Source organism: Syngnathus scovelli, chromosome 3, assembly GCF_024217435.2.
Source record: "Syngnathus scovelli strain Florida chromosome 3, RoL_Ssco_1.2, whole genome shotgun sequence".
Lineage (NCBI taxonomy): Eukaryota > Metazoa > Chordata > Actinopteri > Syngnathiformes > Syngnathidae > Syngnathus > Syngnathus scovelli.
This window is the reverse complement of record NC_090849.1, coordinates 20,522,314-20,541,049: the sequence shown is the minus strand read 5'-3', so window position 1 is coordinate 20,541,049 and position 18,736 is coordinate 20,522,314. Positions and strand designations below refer to the sequence as shown.

General features: G+C 44.0%; 1 protein-coding gene and 1 long non-coding RNA gene across 8 annotated transcripts in view; both read right to left on the bottom strand.

Moving 5' to 3' along the window:
• Nucleotides 1-18,736, bottom strand: part of LOC125993954 (lymphocyte antigen 75-like) — a 278,014-nt gene that overhangs the window by 217,427 nt on the left and 41,851 nt on the right. The window lies entirely within an intron of this gene.
• Nucleotides 1-18,736, bottom strand: part of LOC125994222 (uncharacterized) — a 56,271-nt gene that overhangs the window by 20,370 nt on the left and 17,165 nt on the right. For all 3 annotated transcript variants that reach the window (XR_007490526.2, XR_007490525.2, XR_007490528.2), the window contains exons 3-4: nucleotides 16,904-16,977; nucleotides 12,112-12,338 (exon numbers count right to left, since the gene is read on the bottom strand). This is a non-coding gene — a long non-coding RNA (uncharacterized lncRNA). The remainder of the gene's footprint in view (nucleotides 1-12,111; nucleotides 12,339-16,903; nucleotides 16,978-18,736) is intronic.

The window sequence follows — 18,736 nt, the reverse complement described above, 5'->3', positions numbered from 1 at the left end:
AAAAGCCTTTGGTGCCACCAAAGCGAGCCTCGCATTTTAAATTGAGGTTGGAAAAATAAGACAAATAAATTGGAAGACTAAAAGGAAGTCGAGTGACGTAAATTCGTTGTTTTCACGCAAGCCTTTATATATATATATATATATATATATATATATATATATATATATATATATATATATATACACGATTATACGCTGGTGACATGTCAGTGTGGCAGAGCTGGCTTGGCTTCACTCGTCTGGCTGGTCGTTTGCGCATCTGCCAGGTCGCACTTCACACAACATGAACCGCAATATCGCTCTTTAAAGTGAAATTTTTACCCGACGCGAATGCTATGTTGCAAAATAAAAAAAATAAATAAATAAAAAACTTTTTAAAAAATGTTTAAAAAAAGACCAGGTCTTATTTTCTGGACAAAAAAAAAAAAATGACTAAAACTAGAAAAAGAAAAAAACTCACATTTCAAAGGCACAGCTGTCAATGTAATAACATTTTCAGCTTCCTTAGGTGTGTCGTCTTATGTTCCAAATGATGAGCTTCACCGCGGAGATTAAACATCATCATTAGGCATATTTTCCCCCGACCCTCTGGCGCCCTCTGCGGGCCCCTGGGGGATGCCCGGGGGTACCGCGGTAATCTTCAGAGCTAGCAAGCCAGCATCAAACACCTGCTATCCCCCCCCCACCCCTCCTCTTTTTAATTTTTTTTAATTATTTTGTGTTTGCCTTCAACCACACCATTATTCTCTGTAGGCCAATTAAAAGTCTTCTCGGTCTGTTGTTTCCTGCTCCTGTAAAAGTTAGGACCAATGACAGATGGCGAAATGTAAAAAGCTGGTTCGCAATAAAGCGGAGAGGCGAGCGCTATGAGAAGAAGACGGGCCCGATTGCGCAGGTATACCTAATAAAACGTCCAGCGGGCACAAGTGATCAAACAAAAATATAGTCTGAGGCCGTAACAGTGAATTCCAAAGCAAACCTTTTGGGGCTAATCAATTCCACTGAGGCAGATGAGCGAGCTGCCAGACAACAACGGGATTATTTCCGTTCGCCTCGCCCAGAGACAGACAGACGGTATCAACGGAGCACAGATAGCGTCCCTCGGGACTGTCTGAAAAGGGATATCAGGTTTGGTGTTCAACCCACTTCAAGCTCACGCGCTCCCGAGCGAGCCGCCGCAAAACAACAAGCGGAAATACGCACGTGTTCCGCAGATGGGTTTATTTGCATCGCTGCCAGCGTGGCTGCGTATTAAACATGGCAGTACGAGAAGAAGTGTGTCATCGTATGTATGTCTGAACTGTCTACGTGTCGCTCGACCAACCAAAGTTATGTGGAACAGATAAATCCATTTTTCCTAACCCTAACAGCAAACTCACTAACCGACCAACTAACTCTCAGTCTAATTGAGTGATTGAGTGAGTGAGTGACTGAAAGACAGGCAAACTAACTTCCTGACCAGTTACTCGACCAACTGACTGAGCAATTGACTAAACACCAAACACCTACCTACCTAACAAACGAGCAGACTAACTGGGTCACTGTCAAACTTACCAAGTGACTGACTGAACAGACGGTCAACCAACTGTTTAACCAACTGATCGACCGAGCACTCAATTAACTAACTGATCAACTAATTGACTGATTGATTGACCAGGCGTGGTGGACTAACCAACTAACGACTTATCTGAGTTAATGACGATTCCAATCACCTAGCTCAAAACCTAACTTGACTCACGGGGTGACGGCCCGACTTACTGCCATCTCTGCGATGGGAGGACGCTGCAGCTCAAGTCATGACCGGCCTGGCTAAAACGATTCATGAAATGAAAATAAACAAGATGGAAAGTCCATCGTGGGCCGTCTGATTGCCCATCGCTACTCTCTCCTTGCGCTTTGGCGACATCAGCGAGAATGTGTTACAGGCCGCTACCAGGTTTTCACTCTTAAATGACACTGTGCACCTTTTATGCAAAACGTAAAAAGGCACATTATCACTGGGCTAAGCAGTCCCTTGGGCGGCATAGAGCAAGTGCAAGAGCTGCAGCTGTCGCTTTCCTTTATATACATATGCGCTCCATACATTGCACGCGAGTGCATGTCTATATAAGTCATACAGTCCATTAGCCGCCCCGCAGAAACTGTCTCAGCACATTCCCATTCTCTTAAACTCTAAATCCCGTTTAATGCGATGATCAATATATCCGGGCGAGAAGGTGTCCGCTTTTATATTGGATGACAAGCCTGGAGTGCAAAAACACACACAAACACACACCCGCACACAAACACACTGCAAAATTTTCTTGGCTTACAGCATGTATTGTATTGGACGGCAGTCACAGGCAGTGGAAGCGGACACAAACAGGAGCAGCCGGGCCTTCTCCGTTGGCCTCTAAATGCTATTTTTATATATATATATATATATATATATATATATATATATATATATATATATATATATATATATATATATATATATATATATATATATATATATATATATATATAAAAAATTCCAAGCAGTGGCTATATATATATAGCCATTATATTATATTACATTACATTACATTACATTACATTATGTTGATAGCCATTTTTTTTCCCCACAACTTGCTTTTAATGGGCATTTTTTGACACGGAATCCCTCATTGGGCACAGTGGACATAAGTTAAGCTCTGTGTCTCAGTTCTCGCATTATTGACAGCCCGTGCTCGCTGCCTGCTTGGAAATATATGGCCGATTTTTCGCCACGGGCCTGCGGACGATGGCGTGTAATGATGACATAGCTCTCCGCTAATGGAGCGTTAGCCCGGACTGACTGTTTGCTGTCTGATTTACTCATCAATTCATCGAGCGCTAGGCTTGATGGATGCCTGAAAGCTTTACTCCTTGTCCCAGTCATCATTCCTGACTCTCATTTTCCCATTTGTGTTGCTCCCCCTTTTAATTCCTTCAAGGAAGCGAGGTTAGCCTAGCGTCCTGACTTAAAAAACGACAGCGGGGATCGAACGATCGCGCCCTCTCCTGTCAAGCGGCGGCTCATAAATCTCCCGCCGCGGCATCAGGCGGCTGGCGAAGACGTACGCGCCCGATCTCGCCGGGCGTAAAACGCCAACGCCATGTGAGAAGCCGGTGGATGCGCTCTAGCTAAACGGGTTCCAAATGGAATTGAACCTTGAACCCTTCAGAGGTTGGATGGAGGGGAGATAGTCTGGAAGATTGTAAATCTGACAAGTAATGGCTCATCCTGGCGGTACCAGCCGCATCCCATCCCCCCCCACCTTCGTTGCGTCTCGCCTGGAATAGGGGTGTAAATCGTGGCGCCCCGGCAAAGCAGGAATTGAGTCAGAAGGCACTTAAACTGATGTGGCTGTAAAAACACACAGAAATAATAATAATAAAAAAAAAAAAGGCTGCCAAAGAGGAGGGAGGCGATGAGGACAAGCCAGGACGGTTTTGCGACGCAATTTTCTCGCCATTTTGTCACCTTACTGTAATTTTTCCTTAGCACGGCTTCGTCAAGTTTTCCTCTGGCCTGAAATGCGCCAATGTCATGAAAAACCAACGCCATTTGAAACTGCATTTACAGTACCTGGAACTACTCAACGCCCCTCCGAAAACTGCAAATATTTTCAAAGAAATATTTTATAACAGGCAAATATTTTGCTGTTCATGGCTACGTCTGGTCTCAAAAAGAAAAAGAGTTTTAAACGTTGAGTGTTAGACCTGATTGTGCATTTCTGCAACATGCTGTGCTCAACAATCCCATGTTATTTCTTTTAGCTCAGCGTTATGCTAACGTGTCATCCAAAACACCATCAACAGGCTAGCAGAAATTAGTATTGAGTCATTTTAAACCTTCAAACAACTACTCTGGGGAACACAAATACATTAGCTAGCAAAAGAAAGCATTTCTGCTTTATTGCCACTTTTGTGTCTAGTGGTTCAAAATGGAACTACACCCTTGGGTGGCTGCACTGTATACCTAACATTGTTATCATATCCGACAGTAACAACAAAACAACACAAGCCCCCAAAACATGTTTAGTCACTAGTTTTTTCTAGTTTTCATGTTTAGTTTTTAGTTTTTAGTTTTATTTTTGCAAAAGGCAGATGTTTTTGGCCCGAGAGCTTTATCCTCTGTACTAAACTTTTCAAAAACCATCAAAGCAAGTGTACATGCTGATATGACTTAAATGATCTCGCACACACGTACACACACACACACACACACGCACACACACACGCACGCACACAGAGACACAAACGATGGAACAAAGAATCTTAATAACGCACAAGGACCACCAGGGAGACTTCAACTAAATCAATTGATGTAATGAATGAGTCAACAGGAAGCTGTTTGCTTCGTGTGCTGTCTTGCTATGCGTGCACGCGTGCGTGCGCCAAGCAGCACCCTTTCATAAATATTGAACAGTTATCTTTATGCTTTCATTGAAGGGCCGAGCTCACAACGGCCACGCTTTGTCCTTTTGACTCTTTGTTGGGGGAAGCTGGCCTCTAAATCTCATCTGCGTGCATTAAAGCTGGCTGGCCACTGCTTGGAATTAATGACCGGGATGCAGCCAAATGTGTGCGTGCGTGTGCGTGTGCGTGTGTGTGTGTGTGTGTGTGTGTGTGTGTGCGCTTCTGTGGGAGCAGGGGTGGGGGGGTCGTGGAAGACTGTGCCCCAAGAATTTATATATAAAAAGATGAATATATGCAAATGTGACGAACGTGTTGGGGTGTAATTTCTTTGCCGTCTCCACACGAGGCGAATTCCTGATGAAAACTGTGAAAGCGTCTGCGGCGCATCGCTTCCCGCCGCCTTCGCATTTATTGCCATAAACATCCAAAACGGGAAGCTGTGCGCACTCCCGTAGAATTCCAAAGCCTCCAGGCAGGCAGCAGCAACTTTTGAAGTTTTCAGAATGATTGCCTTTTACGACATGCCGTCATTAAAGGGGACAAATGATAGAAAATTAACTTTTTTTTTTTTTTTTTTATTGGCAGTTTGAGTTCATTGAATGAAAAAAAAATGGAGCAATGAATTTACTGTAATGCCCCCAATTGTAGGAAAGGAGAGCCACAGCTGTAGAATTTGACCAATAGTTGATATTTTGCACTCACGCTACATCTGAATTTCTAGTGTATCTATTTTTAGATTACGATGCCACATATCCAACCAAAAATCATCACGGAAGCTCCGGAAGGGACCGTTTTGCCGCTGCGGTGCCATCGGAGGAGGCTCAAACATTTACCAGCCGCGGTTCCCCCTCGATGTCCAAATGCGGCGAGCGCGGCTTCAAACTTGTATTTTTGCTGCCTTTTTGTTTCGTACTCAATCTAACACGGAGCAATCAGTCACACGGCGGCGACGGTCGTAAAAACATTGAGCTGTAGCGCTCCGCTTTTGTCCAATACGGCCCCAACTCACTCACCGCCGGCCCGGCCTGGCTCGGCCCGAGGCGAATGAAGCAAACGGACAGCGTGCGCGCTTTGTGCTGTTGTGTAAATGTAGCAATCAGGCTGCATTGATTTCCCAGCATCCCCCTTGTGCTTTGCTGCAAGCTAAATTAATGGCAGATTACAAAAAGCCTTTAAACCCTTTTCTTGCTTTCACTCCCAAACTTTCTATTTACTCTTTGTGTGTGTGCGTGCGTGTGTACGTGTGTGTGTATGCGTGTGTGTGGATTGTATCTGTGCTATCTGAAAGGCCTCGTTCACGTAAACGCAACGGATAGAGATAGAGAGGGAGGGAGGTAGGTTAGGGTGAACCCACTCTAGGGTTTAGTTTTTATTTTGGTTATTTTGGTTCGGGTTGGGTTGTGGTAGGTCCCCTAGTGAAAGGGTCCAAATATTACGACTAGCTCGGCGGGTTGCCAAATCAAGTTGCACAGGGTTATTATCTTTGGACACAGCTCATTAGAGTTTCTCAGTGATGTTGTGGCCGGTGAGTGCAATTGCGCCACGTCAAAACGCACGTCGGGATGTAAGTGTGCGATTGCACCGCCGGGTTTGAAAAAAAAAAAGAAATGATTGAGCGAGTCAGAGCGAGCCACCCCGCCGCTGTGCTTGTTTACACAGAAAACGTGGCAATGATGGCGCCCCGGCGTGCCATTGTAAAAAGTGCGGCGCCATCGGCTGCTGTTACTCGCCTTTGGCCGCCGCCGTGGAGGATGACACCTCGCCGTTTATCCGCCACCTACACAATGCCGCAATCTTGCACACGTCAAAATGACATTTTGCCCATTGCCGCTCCCCTCAGGTTTTTTTTTTTTTTTTAATGTGGGCAAACACAGAGCGAGGCTTTTGTGCAATGGACAGACAGAATAGGTTTTGTTGAGAAAGTAGGCCCGCTGCCATAAATATTTTTTTGATCATTAGTATTTTATGCTTTTTGCAGCTAAGCCTTTGCAGAAAGTTCTGGTGCGAGATTGATGAATCCACACGACAGGGCCGAGGCGAAGTGAGGAGAAGCGAGACCATGTGCAAATAAACACGCACGCACGCTGAAACAACGCGCACACCCATCCCTGTCTTTGCTCCTTGCCTTGTGTCTCATCCACACTGCTTGGAGACGCCGTTCACACTTTTTGCTGACAGAGCAATCTCCAACATGAACGCCAACAACAACAATAGCTGGAGATTCTCTGCAACACCGTGTATGTGTGTGTGTGCGTGCGTGTGTGTGTGCATGTATGCGTGTTGTGGGCACATAACTCTGCTTTATCAGCCGCATTGTGGAAACAAAAAGCTGGGTCCCCTTGGATGTAAATCTTCCCATTTTACGGCAACGTCTCGCTGTCGCTGAAAGTTTTCTGGCCCAGACAGGAAGTGCTTACACTTAAGCAGGGTAAACACACACACACACACACACCAAATTGTCAGGGCGCACTATACACCTAATAGATGATGCAGTAGCAGAAGCTAATTGCTAGCTTATCAGGTCCAATGCGGATGTTGCTACGATGTGGAGGAATCACTTCTTAGCGTTTGGTTCTTAGCGGTGCCGAGATTAGAGTTGGGTTAGGGTCAGCAATCGGGTCTCGCATTCTTGTTGTTCATGTTTGCCGAGCCGTTTGCGACTCTTTGACACAACAGAAGCTGACTCGGCAAGAAGTAGCTCGGCTAGCTGTCAGCATGCGTATCAACTTGACCAAAAACTTGGGGGACATGAGTAATACGGCCAACAATCAACACAAAAGACTCGCCCCTTCATTTTCTATCCATTTTCTGAGCCGCTGGCTTGATTTCCACTTTTGACGGTGACCATGATTATTTGTGAGCTTGTTTCCTGATTGGCTCTGATGTCTCGTATTGACCTCTCAACACAATAGTATTTTTTTTTTTTTTGAAATGGGAGATGAGTTTAGCATTCACGATTGTCCTTCCCCACGAGTCTCGTCCATCAAATCACAAAAAACAGGAAAACGAAAAAAAGAAAGATCTCTTGGTAGAATTGACAGAAATGTGTTTGTCCAAAAATGAGCCTGCGTTCAATCACACCGATCACATTTCCCGTCTTTGAATCCGCCACGCGCATTGTGGCGCAACCGTTAACCTCTCGTGTGTATATTAATTCACGCCTTTTCCGCTGTTCAACTTTTTTCCATTATCCACCGTCTTCCCCCTTTTTTTTTTTTGTTATTGATTCTGCACTGTAATTTTCCACACTTCCCTGTCATCTCTCATCTCTTCACCCCTCTGAGAGTCCCCCCCCATCTTCCGAAGAAAGGTACAATAAAAGAAACTGAGAAAAAAAAATATCACACCTCGGTTGAATGTTTTTTTTTTTTCCCCCTCCAGTCGTCTGTCTTCCCAAACAATATTACAAAAGCAATTCTACAGCAGTCAATAGGCAGCGGGATTGGCTCTCATCCGCCTCGTCCCGCGGGGACGGACGGCCCTATCATCAATATAGATTTATACCGTAGCCTGGCAACTAACATACACAAATGTCACAGCGGCTAAAAGAAATACAAATAGGACAGCAAGCAAATTGGGCCAATTTTTTACAACATGGCGAAGTGACGGATGAGCGTAAAATACGAGCGGCGGCGGCAGCGGCGGCGGACGAAACCACGCCGTAACTTCTCCGGATGGACGACCGGCTGACGCAATCAGGATGTCGGTCTTTTCCATCAGCGTCAACCAAATATTTTTTCACAAGAAAAACGAGGTGAGTGTAGTTCGGGCTTTTAAGTGATGATTGATAACCGATACCAGGAACCGAAATTTAGCCCAGGAATATTCATGGGCAGGAATACAGGGAGGGTCACACAAGTATTCATCGGCGGCAGTCAACATTTTGTTTCATTGATATGTTTTTTGTTTTACTTGAGCACAATTATCCTCGTTTGGTCACATGATGTTGTCAATGCGAGCCTGAGGACATCGATTTCAATCGACAGTGGAGGGCATAGGAATGTCAAAATGGCCGCCAACCAAGATGGAGGCAAATGGATTGGGGTTGAATTCACGTTTTTTTTTTTAACGTTGTTCCATGGATGAAATATGAATCTGAATAGTGCGCTTGGACGAGCGGGTCCACGTATATTCGCCACGAGCTCCGGTACAACAATTCACGACATCCGCTCGACAGGTTCTACGTTGAGATTGCTTTAAAGAAAAAAACGGGTGCTTATTTTTGCGTAGACTCTAAAAAGGTCTTTTGAACTCGATGAGACTTAAGCCGCTACCGAGTACTAGATTTAGTCTGTGCAGCCGCATTGTCCATTCTGCTTTCTTGGCCTCAATTGGCCCAAAGAGTCAGCCTAAGTTCTGAGGGCAAGATGGTGGCTTTGCCACTTGTGTGGAGTCAAAGCTGAACCTCTGTGTGACCTTCAACATTTCTGCTCCTTTTTTGTTCATGTGAACGCAGGGCTGAAAGTGTGTGATAACAAACAGCACGGGAGGCGGAGTCCAGCTGAGATGATGGCCTCCAGTTTTGATTGAAACGCGCACACACGCACACACACACACACACACGCGCGCGCAACAGAAGACTGGAGCTGTGTGTAAGAGGCAGTTTCTGCGTGCGGCGGGGGTCCGGCCTGGAAAGCCTCGGGGAGTCGCGATGGAATGTGAGCAAGTCCCTCGGAAAATATCATCTTGTCCAAATGGGTCATTTAGAGCGCTCGCTAAATTGCGCGCACACGTACAACGAGCAGATCGCCAAACATGACGTCGGCTAACTCAAGTTGGAATAGGAAACGGTCAGCACAGATTTGAAAAGCGTAACCAATTTTGGACACGAAAGCATTTGATGGCCGGACTTCAATGTTCTACCAACAGTACCCGCCTGCCTCCATCAATTTGCTAAAATTCCCACCAACATTCCTTGCTGCTTACTTTACGTAACCACCACTCGCCCTACCAACCCAGCACCAAGCATTTTTTTTTTCCCCTTCATACCTACCTACCTTTACCATCTACTTCCCTATCTCACTAGGTACAACCCCACCAACCTACTGACTGACCAAGCAATCATAACCACCCTCCCTGCCTATCTAGCGACTACCCTAACATACCTTGCTACCAACACCTAACCTCCTAACCACCTACCAACCACCCAACCAACCAACCAATCTACCTACCTACCTACCTACCTACATGCCGCCCTCTACCAATCCAATTAATAACTAAATTTTCAGTGAGTGAAAATCATCACAATTTTCCCATTTGCTGTTAACAAGCTATCAGGATATTGTCAATTTGACCCACGGAGTTGTGAAATGAACGGCAAGCCAATGTTGTGCCAAGTGGTCCCGTACACTTCATTGTGACAGTCTGCGTGAGTCACTCTCGGTGCCGCCGCCGCCGCCGCTGCTTCTTCTTGCTGATGATGGATGTCCGGACGCCTTCAGCGGCTGTAGACAATTTCCTGAGCACGGCCGTATGCGCGGCTTTTTGAATTCATAAGAAAATTGACTGCAGACTCATGATGAATGAGGACGCTCCTCTCGCCAGGAAATAGAGAAAAATAATAGCCGCCGCGTCAAAAATTGTGATGACTTTCACTCATTAAAAATCTATTTGAATCTTCCAGCCTACTTTAAAAAAAAAAAAAGAAAGAAATTCAATCTGATGTCTGTTGCGCCAACACAAGGTGTCCCTCGCAGTGAGTGGCAACCTCCAAAGTCCAACACTGTAAAAGGAGGACAATTTGGAATTTGGCCTCATTTCTGCAAAACGAATCTTATAGTAGACGTATGGTGGAAATTCACATTTTGGATTATGGATGAAATCAGAATTCTACAATTAACGACACAAAGACAAAATCCTTTTGTGACTTTTGCGGCTGTGTTTTGACCCAGGCTAACTGTTCTTATTACCTACTTTCTCCTCAGTTTTCTATTCCACACACACAAACACAAACACATACACACACACACACACACACATGCTCGCACACGCACGCACACACACACACGCACATACACATCTTCCACCCTTGGGGGACATTTATTCTGATTACGCGGAGCGCGGGAGATCGAAGAACGTAGTAATCAGAAAACTGGCCGGGCATCTATCACCGCGGCAACCAATCAGAGCTCCGGCTCTCCGCTCCCCGGCGCCACAATAAAATTACACGCAAAAAAAAAAAAAAAAAAAAAAAAGGGTGGCCAACATATAAGTTTGTGATTTGTGTCCAAAAAGACACACGCAGAGTCCATACTTCATTTAGAATGTTTGGTCTCCTGTTGAAAACATGACAAAGGCATCTTTGGTATAAAAGGTGAGAGAAAAAAAATAATAATGCGGGTCAGGAGTGTAAGAGGAAACAAGTGTGTGTGCTGTGTCTGGGGAGTGTGAAGCTATTTGTTTCCACTGATGATAGAGGCTGCAGTAGATTCGAAGAGACAGCAAAAGGGGGATTAGCAGAAAATGTGGCAACGAAGGAGCACACACAAAAACTTGGGCACGCGCGCACACACAGTGTGCCGCCGAGTGACAGAAAGCCACGTTGCCATGTTTGCAACGGGAACAACGATATCAACGCATCGCTGAGCTCATCTCGAATATTACATGTTGGACTTTGGTTTAATGTTTGATGTTACAGTAAACTTCATACACCCCCGCCCCGCCTCACACATAGCCACACACACATTTTTTTTCCAAATGTCAAGCCGCTGTGTGGCACCACATGGACAAATGTTAATAAAATCAATGTTTATCGGCCTCGGATCGAAGGGCGCGTCAGCCGAAATGTAAGGAAATGGCAGAGACATCACTCCTGTCATCCCGCAATATTTACGACGGATGGATGCATGAATAATTGAAAACACAGCTACATGTCCTACACAAGGCTATTGTTAGATGCAAGGGACTTTTGGTTGTTGTAAAAAGTGGTTTGAAGCTGTATAGGCAACATTTTGACTATACATTTTGGCCATTTTGGTTTGTTGTCATTGAAGAGGAGACACGAGTTCAAGTTAGAATTATTGTTACGATAACGTCAACGTTTTTCCCTTGAAAGGAGGAATGTATTGAGGGATGTTTTCTTTCATTTTCTTATTCATTTGTCAAAATTGGTTAGTTAATCTAAGGTAAATAATGCAGTAAAATTAAAAAACAAATACAACATTTACACGTACGTTCAATATTTTGTTTCATTAAATACATGGCTAATTAATAAGTGCAAAATAAATCATTCACTGAAAAGCATGACCATGCTTTATTTTTAAATTGACAAAAAAAACTGTGATTATATATTTTTAATCTGTATTGATACAATTACATTTAACTAATTTAATTTTTTACAAAACGGGAAAACATTATTTTCGTACGCATTTGTATTCATTTTTATAAAAACATTTGAAATATGCATGTAAAAAATTAATTTATTGTATTAAGTCAATCGCTAATTAGAATTGAATTTGTGATGAATACAATAAAAACATGGTTATTCAATACATGTATGACATTAAAAAAAATCTATTGTAACTGCCACTTTAATAATTCTTTTCTCAGTAGGGGTGAAGTGTCCAGCGAGTGTCATTCTGTCTCGTCTGACTTTGCAAAGGTGACCATTGACAAAGTGTTTAAGTACAGTGTGTGTGCGTGTGTGCGTGCGTGTGTGTGTGTGTGTGTGTGTGTGTGTGTGTGTACCTCTAATTACTCTTCCCCTCCACTTGAGCGTCTTTTCGCCCGGTCAGCACTGGAGCTGGGCGCTGGCGTGGCGGCTAACAGGATTAGCTTTTTAGCAGCCAGGAAGTGACACAAAATGGCGACTCGAGATGACTCGCGCTCGACCCTCCTTCACCGCAGCGCCGTCTCGCCCTCACATTTCCCGCTCAGCAGCCATTTTGTTTGGGTCTGGAAATCCTTTTATCCCCCTTGTGAAAGAGAAATGGAAGAAGAAATGATGAACACGATCTGCGCTTATAGGCAGCCATCTTCTTTGCATTTGGAATGTTTTTGTCTTGTGTTACAACAGGAAGTATAGCAAATGATGTAAAGTGATTGCTTGAGAATAGATTAAAACCAGTTAGCCTGTTAGCATTTTGCTGCAAGTTAGCGTAGCGGCCCTTAGCTGCATTTCCTGTTCTATGGCTCTCATGGTATTTTGCGCTTTATACACTGCATGAGACATTCCGCTGACCTTTAAAGTTACTTTTTTTTTTCTTTCCTCCAAAAGCTATGTGTGTGTTTATTAGATGTGCGGCAAGGTTAGAAGGCAAGCTGTGCCGTCAACATGCCGTAAAGCACTTTACAAATCACTTTAAAGGCGACATCTCCTTTCTTTAATTGGCTCCAGAGTCTCCTCGCCGTCGTTCATATTTCAGACGGTGCGCTGAAACTCGCGTCCATAAATCTCCTTTATGGTGGAGAGGGGCGAGCAAGCAGGACTTTGAGGGAGAGAGAGCGCGAGCGAGACAGAGAGAGAGAGAGAGAGAGAGAGAGAGTGTGTTAAGGTGTGACGAAATGTGTGTGTGTGTTTGTCCATATCTTAATTATTCTGTGGCCACTGCAAGGCAGGCTGCTGTGCAATATGCCAGCCTACCGATATAGTGCAAAAAAATCCTAGGCTGATGGAGAAAGTGTGGGACAAAATAAACTTGGGCCTTACAGCCTTACGGCCATGCGGCAAGTGCAAAGCTCATGAGCAGCTTGGATGGTGAGCATCCGAGGATTGCTTTTTCTCAGATGGTATTTTATGCTTTATTGTAAATTTACTTGAACCTTTTTATTATGTTGAGTTATTATTTTGATCCCTGATTAAATGTATCATTTTCTTGTTAAAAAACACATTGTGAAGAAAATTGCTCGTTTTTCCTTGCACAAATGTGATTTTTTCTAATCATTTTTTGAAATTTCATTGCACAAGTTTTTTCTTTTTTCCATTAGAATTTCAAATAAATATTCCTGTAAGATTGATCAAATAATATTTTTCAAAATCCATAAATTATTCCTTAAACTAATACTGTCGGGCTCTTCCTTCAATTTTTTTTTTAATTTTAATCCTGATGAAATCCAACTTTATTCAATTTCAATTGTATTCTTTATGTTTTGCCAACTTTTCACTTATTAGCATTTTGCATTAGCCCAAAAGCTAATTTGTTCCAATGTTCCAAGACTATTGACGTTTCTTCCTGTGCGTCATCTTTGGCATTAGATTCTATTCTAAACTTTAAAAAAAAAAAAAACACGAAGAGCGAGTTGGGCTTGAAAGTTCAATTAAAAACGCGGACCTCTGGGCTTTTCATTTGTGTGCGCGCGTGTTTGCGTTTCAAACGCAGCTTTTTATCTGGAATGAGTGCGTTTGAGTGTTTTTGCTCGTTATCAGCGTGAAAAGAAAAAGTCCACAGGTAATTACCACAAGTAGCGTCCTTCTTGTCGCTACTTCCGTTTCGGCAAGGCGTTCGCTGCTTGATTTTTTTCTCTTTAATTGGCTTCCTTGTGCAGGGGAACTTGTTTACATCTTATTATTTACTTGCAAAATTAAACAGGAATAAAGTCAAGCACCCCTGAGGCTGCGTGATTTGCAATTGAAGCAAATTTGACCCTTTATTTGTATTTAGTGGCACCAAAAGGGAGAAAGCGGTAGCACATTTCTTCTTGCGCAACTTTGTACTTAAGGTTTCTTTTAGGTTGGACTATGACGTGTATTTGTGTTTGTTTTTTGTTTTTGTTTTCACCAACTACCATGAATTGTGAGCGGAGATTAGAGGTGTGAGTCTAACCTTAAACAAATCATCAAATAATTAAGTGAATTGATAATTTTCTGACTCCTAAAATGGCAACAGAGTTGAACGTGAACTGTTTGCGCACTACGAAGATATACAATGCGTAATTGTAATAAACTTGCGTGCAGAGCTGTCAGCGACAAGCTCACTTTGCATGACTTCAAAAAGCCAGGCGTTGATGTAGCGCCTAGCCTAGCGCTGGCGTTTGCCTCATTTAAGCCCGGGCCTTTATTTCACAGCCGGCAACTCATACATCAAAGTCATACGCGGCTAACAAGGTTAGCGACATAAAAGACGCACATAGAAAATAAAAGTGATGAACTGTTTTGTAGGTTGATGTAATTGGATGCCTGCACACACGTCCTCTTGTAAACGTAGGGAAAGTGGGGAAAAACACACAAGCAGGACATTCATCTACACGCTAGCTTGCATACACCCTTTCACAAAGGCTTGTATTGATTATTTCCTGCTTCAAAAGAATATTTATATTTTTGATGCAAAAGGCATACCAATATTTGGCAATTTGCATCCCTTATACAACCGGTACGCTGGTTTAACATGCGACCAGGTTCTGTTTAGCTATTTGTTTCACACAGTCACTGGTGGGTCCAAATACGTTTGGGCGCAAGGCTCATTTTCGGCCTTCTTGTCTGCCTTCGTGAGCCTCTAATGTAGCGATGTCAAACTCATTTTTGTCGTGGATCGCATTGTAGTCATAGTTTACTTCGGAGGGCCATTATGACTGTCAACGCCTTATATTATATACAGCATAGGCTACACAACAAACTGATGATAACTAGTTTTGAAAGCATAAACTAGTAAAAACTGTTCAAATATTCAACATAACATTCAACTATGAATGGTGATAAAAATTGCTAGCAATATCACTATTTTTCAAAAGCGAAGACAATTTGTAATTTTAGGATTGCCACATGAAGTCCATGCAAATTTGTCTTTGCGGGCCACATAAAATGATGTGTTGGGCTGTATCTGGCCCCCAGGCCTTAAGTTTGACACCTATTCTCTAATGGAATACCGTGTGTACACAAATATACACGTTTAACTCAGTGTCAGTGTGTGTGACTCCGCTCCATGCGCAAGAGTGTGTGTGCGCGCGTGTGCGCACATGACACGCAGATTGCGAGCTGTCAAAACACAGTGACTATTTACCTTCCCAGATTGAAAATCATTCCCAGTGCTCCCCACTGTGTGCATGCATGCGCGTGTGACCCCCAAGGTGCGAGTGTCCTTTGAAAAATGTCAAACAGCTGTTAAAGTGACCTTATGTCAGAAAATAAATATAAAAAAGATTTTATACCTTGTAGTGGCATTCAAAATTGACTCAATGCGATGGATGACAGTGAAGTCATACGGACAGGGAATCGTTGCCTTAAAAAGCCCCTTTCTTTCAAAAGTATCTTGATGCTCTAAAAAGTTGCGCCGCTCCCCCGAAAAAAAATACTTTTCTCTAATAAATATGACTGCTGTTGAAAATTGCCCCTTTCTCCTCCAAATAAAAGTATAAGTGAAATCTAGAGTGGACCTCCGCAGTTGGCACGGAAGAGAGGCTGGGTGGGCCCGTGAAGATATGCATTAAAAATATTTAGACAAAAAGAAAAATCCACAAATAGTTGTTAACCCATGGGTGACAAACAATTCTTCAAATAAAACTTTTTTTCCCCCAAAAAAATAAGAACCTCCCCCCTCCCTCGCCATCAAACATTTGTTTGTTGTGCATATTGGTCGATCCAATGAGCCTGACCGAGAAACTCGCAGGATTGCACTGAACGGCGTAAGAAGAGCATCTTCAGATACGAGCGCAAGGAAGACGACGACGCCAGCGTCAAAGCGTCTCCTCGGGGGGGCCGAGGCGCTCTCCTCGGCTGCCGTCTGAAGATTGCCAATCCCCGACACTCAATCCGGATGTTTATCTAGCCCCCCGAGGATGCGTATTACCAAACGAGACGTTTTATTTATCAAGGTAAGCAGACGGCGAAGAAGGAAGGTTGAAAAGCCACCGGCAAGATGGAGGAACAAGACAAACACACTTGTGTGTTTGGAAAAATATGACATTTAGGAGACGAGGCTATCATGAGTAGACGCGCGAAAATGTCCCAAGGTGCCAAAAAAAAACCCAGGAAGTCGGCCATTCTGGTTGAAAGCAAACATTTCAGGGACTTTTTTGTCGACTCCAGCGCCGTGACACATTTGTCATGAGTTGCCCTGCAAAAAAAAAGTCCCGGGAAGTAAAGGCTAAAAAGTGACAGGAAATACGCCATTTTGTTTTGACATGATTTTGGCCATATCTATGGTGGTTCTTCATAGAAGAACCTATCCTACAGAATATTTCAAAATTCAGCCCCTCCAAGGACAGTTTTGAAATTTGGTCGGCATCGTGTGTTGACTCACACAAAAGTCATTCCTGAAAGGACACAGGAAGTCAACCATGTGTTTTTGAAACGGGCCATTTTACAGCAATCTCCCTTAACTCGCTAACCCCTCACCTGTCTGCCTCAAAGTGAAAATGAAACCATTTTGATTCTTATAAAGGGTAAAACAAGAATTGCTTCACGGGAGGACAGAGTGTATCAAATTGTCCCCTTCATAAACGAGAGAAAATGTCAGGTTCAAACACTTGCGCCATAGCCTGTCTGGACAAGTTGCTCTTTTTTTTTTTTTTTTTTTTGCAGGAGCAGATGGTCAGCAAATATTACCTTGAATAGCGGCATAGGTCTCGCAGATTCAATCTTGCTCCACTCAACTGGATTGAAGCACTCGACCCAAAATCCTATAAAAGATGTTTTAGATTTATTAGACGCTGAGTATGTGAGAAAGTTTGTTCTCTCAGAGGAGACAATGCTAGAAGAAGAACATCCTCTTTAACGACCCTGTAAGCTTTTAGTTAGCATGTTGGAGGAATGATGATTTACAGGGTTTGTCACATTTGGGGGGGGGGGGAGGGACATCGAATGTACCCGACAGAGACAAAGTTTTATCTGGAGAGTATTATGCAGAGCGTATACGAGGAACGCAGCACACAAGCGACAAGTGCTTAGTGCTGGATGCTAACTGAATGCTGGTTTCAACATGTCCGCTAACCACCAAGTGTTTTCTGGCTAGTTAGCAATGGTTAGGGGTGAGCAGCTCACTGCTTTCTAGCGGGTTGCTAACTGCATGTTGCTTTCAAGATGTCTGCTAACCGCCAACTTTCTTCTGGCTAGTTAGGAATGGTTAGGGGTGAGCAGCTCACTGCTTTCTAGCGGTTGCTAACTGCATGTTGCTTTCAAGATGTCTGCTAACCGCTAACTGTTTTCTGGCTAATTAGCAATGGCTACAAATGAGCAGCTAACTGGTTTGTAGTCACTGGCTAATTGCATGTGGAATGTTCCCGTTTACTTTGTTTTCAACGCCACACTTCAGAGGTCTTATCTGGTGATCTTCCAGGTGTCCTATGTCGCATTTCCCCCAGCGCGTTAGAAGGCAGCATCAGCACTAGCAGTCGACATCAGGATGCCTGTAATCTCGTCCCCGTCGGCGGCGGCGGCGGTCATTCTTTATTCTCTGGTCTGCTTGTCATTTTGTAGCTGTCACTCGGCCCTTCTCTGCCCATCCGTCAGCATCCATCCTCCTCCTCCTCTGCCATCCGTCACTCTCGGGAGAGGTTGGCTAACAGGCTGCTTGACAGCCAGCAAAAGTGGACTTCTCTTCCTTTTTTTCGCCTTCCTTTTTCCCGAGCCAGCCATCCAGTCAGTCAGTCAGTCATCCGAGGCTAATTAAATAGCGGCGCACTCCTTCCACAAGTCCACTCTGCTCGTTGCCTTTTTCTCCCTCTGTCTCTCTCTGTCTCTCTCTCTTGCTCTCTCGCTCTCTCTCCCCTTCGTCGCCCAGAGTGTCGTACGCTAAGATTAACCTCCCGCTGTAAAGATCACACACACAAAGTAACAGCGGTCGACAGCAAGGCTCCTCAATCAAATGTTTAAAGCGTCTAGTTGGGAAACGTTCCTTACATGAACAGGCATTAGAAAGGCTACATTAAAACCGTAACGACGGACCTTCATCGAATACAAGAATTGTTCACGAAAGGATCGTTTTGCTAAGAAGCAAGTGGTAGAAAGAGTATTTGATCTAAAAGTTTTTGTCAAAACAAGCTGCGTTTCTTTGCAATGATTGCCTTCACGTTGGTACGCACATTTGCCTCGCGTGTCACTAATAAGTTGTCCCAGACATCTTCAGAATGGCCGACTGAACCGAAACCGAAGCTTTTTATGCGATTCAGTCTTTCTCCCAGTGTAGTTTTCTTTGCATTTGGCTCCTGGCGTGCGTCTGTTGAGCGTTATTCGGACGCAGATGGACGATTAGAGCGGTATTACGTCGCGGCGCGCGGCAAACAAAAGACAAAAGCAACGTTAAAGCCGCAGGCGGCGATGGACGTGCCCTCGCAGCCGCTTTTCACGCAAATCCTCAAAATGATCAAACTTTGGCGGCCACGTTAGATGGTGTAGGTTTAAAAAGCTCCGCAAAGTAGCACGGCCCATCTGTCCGCGATA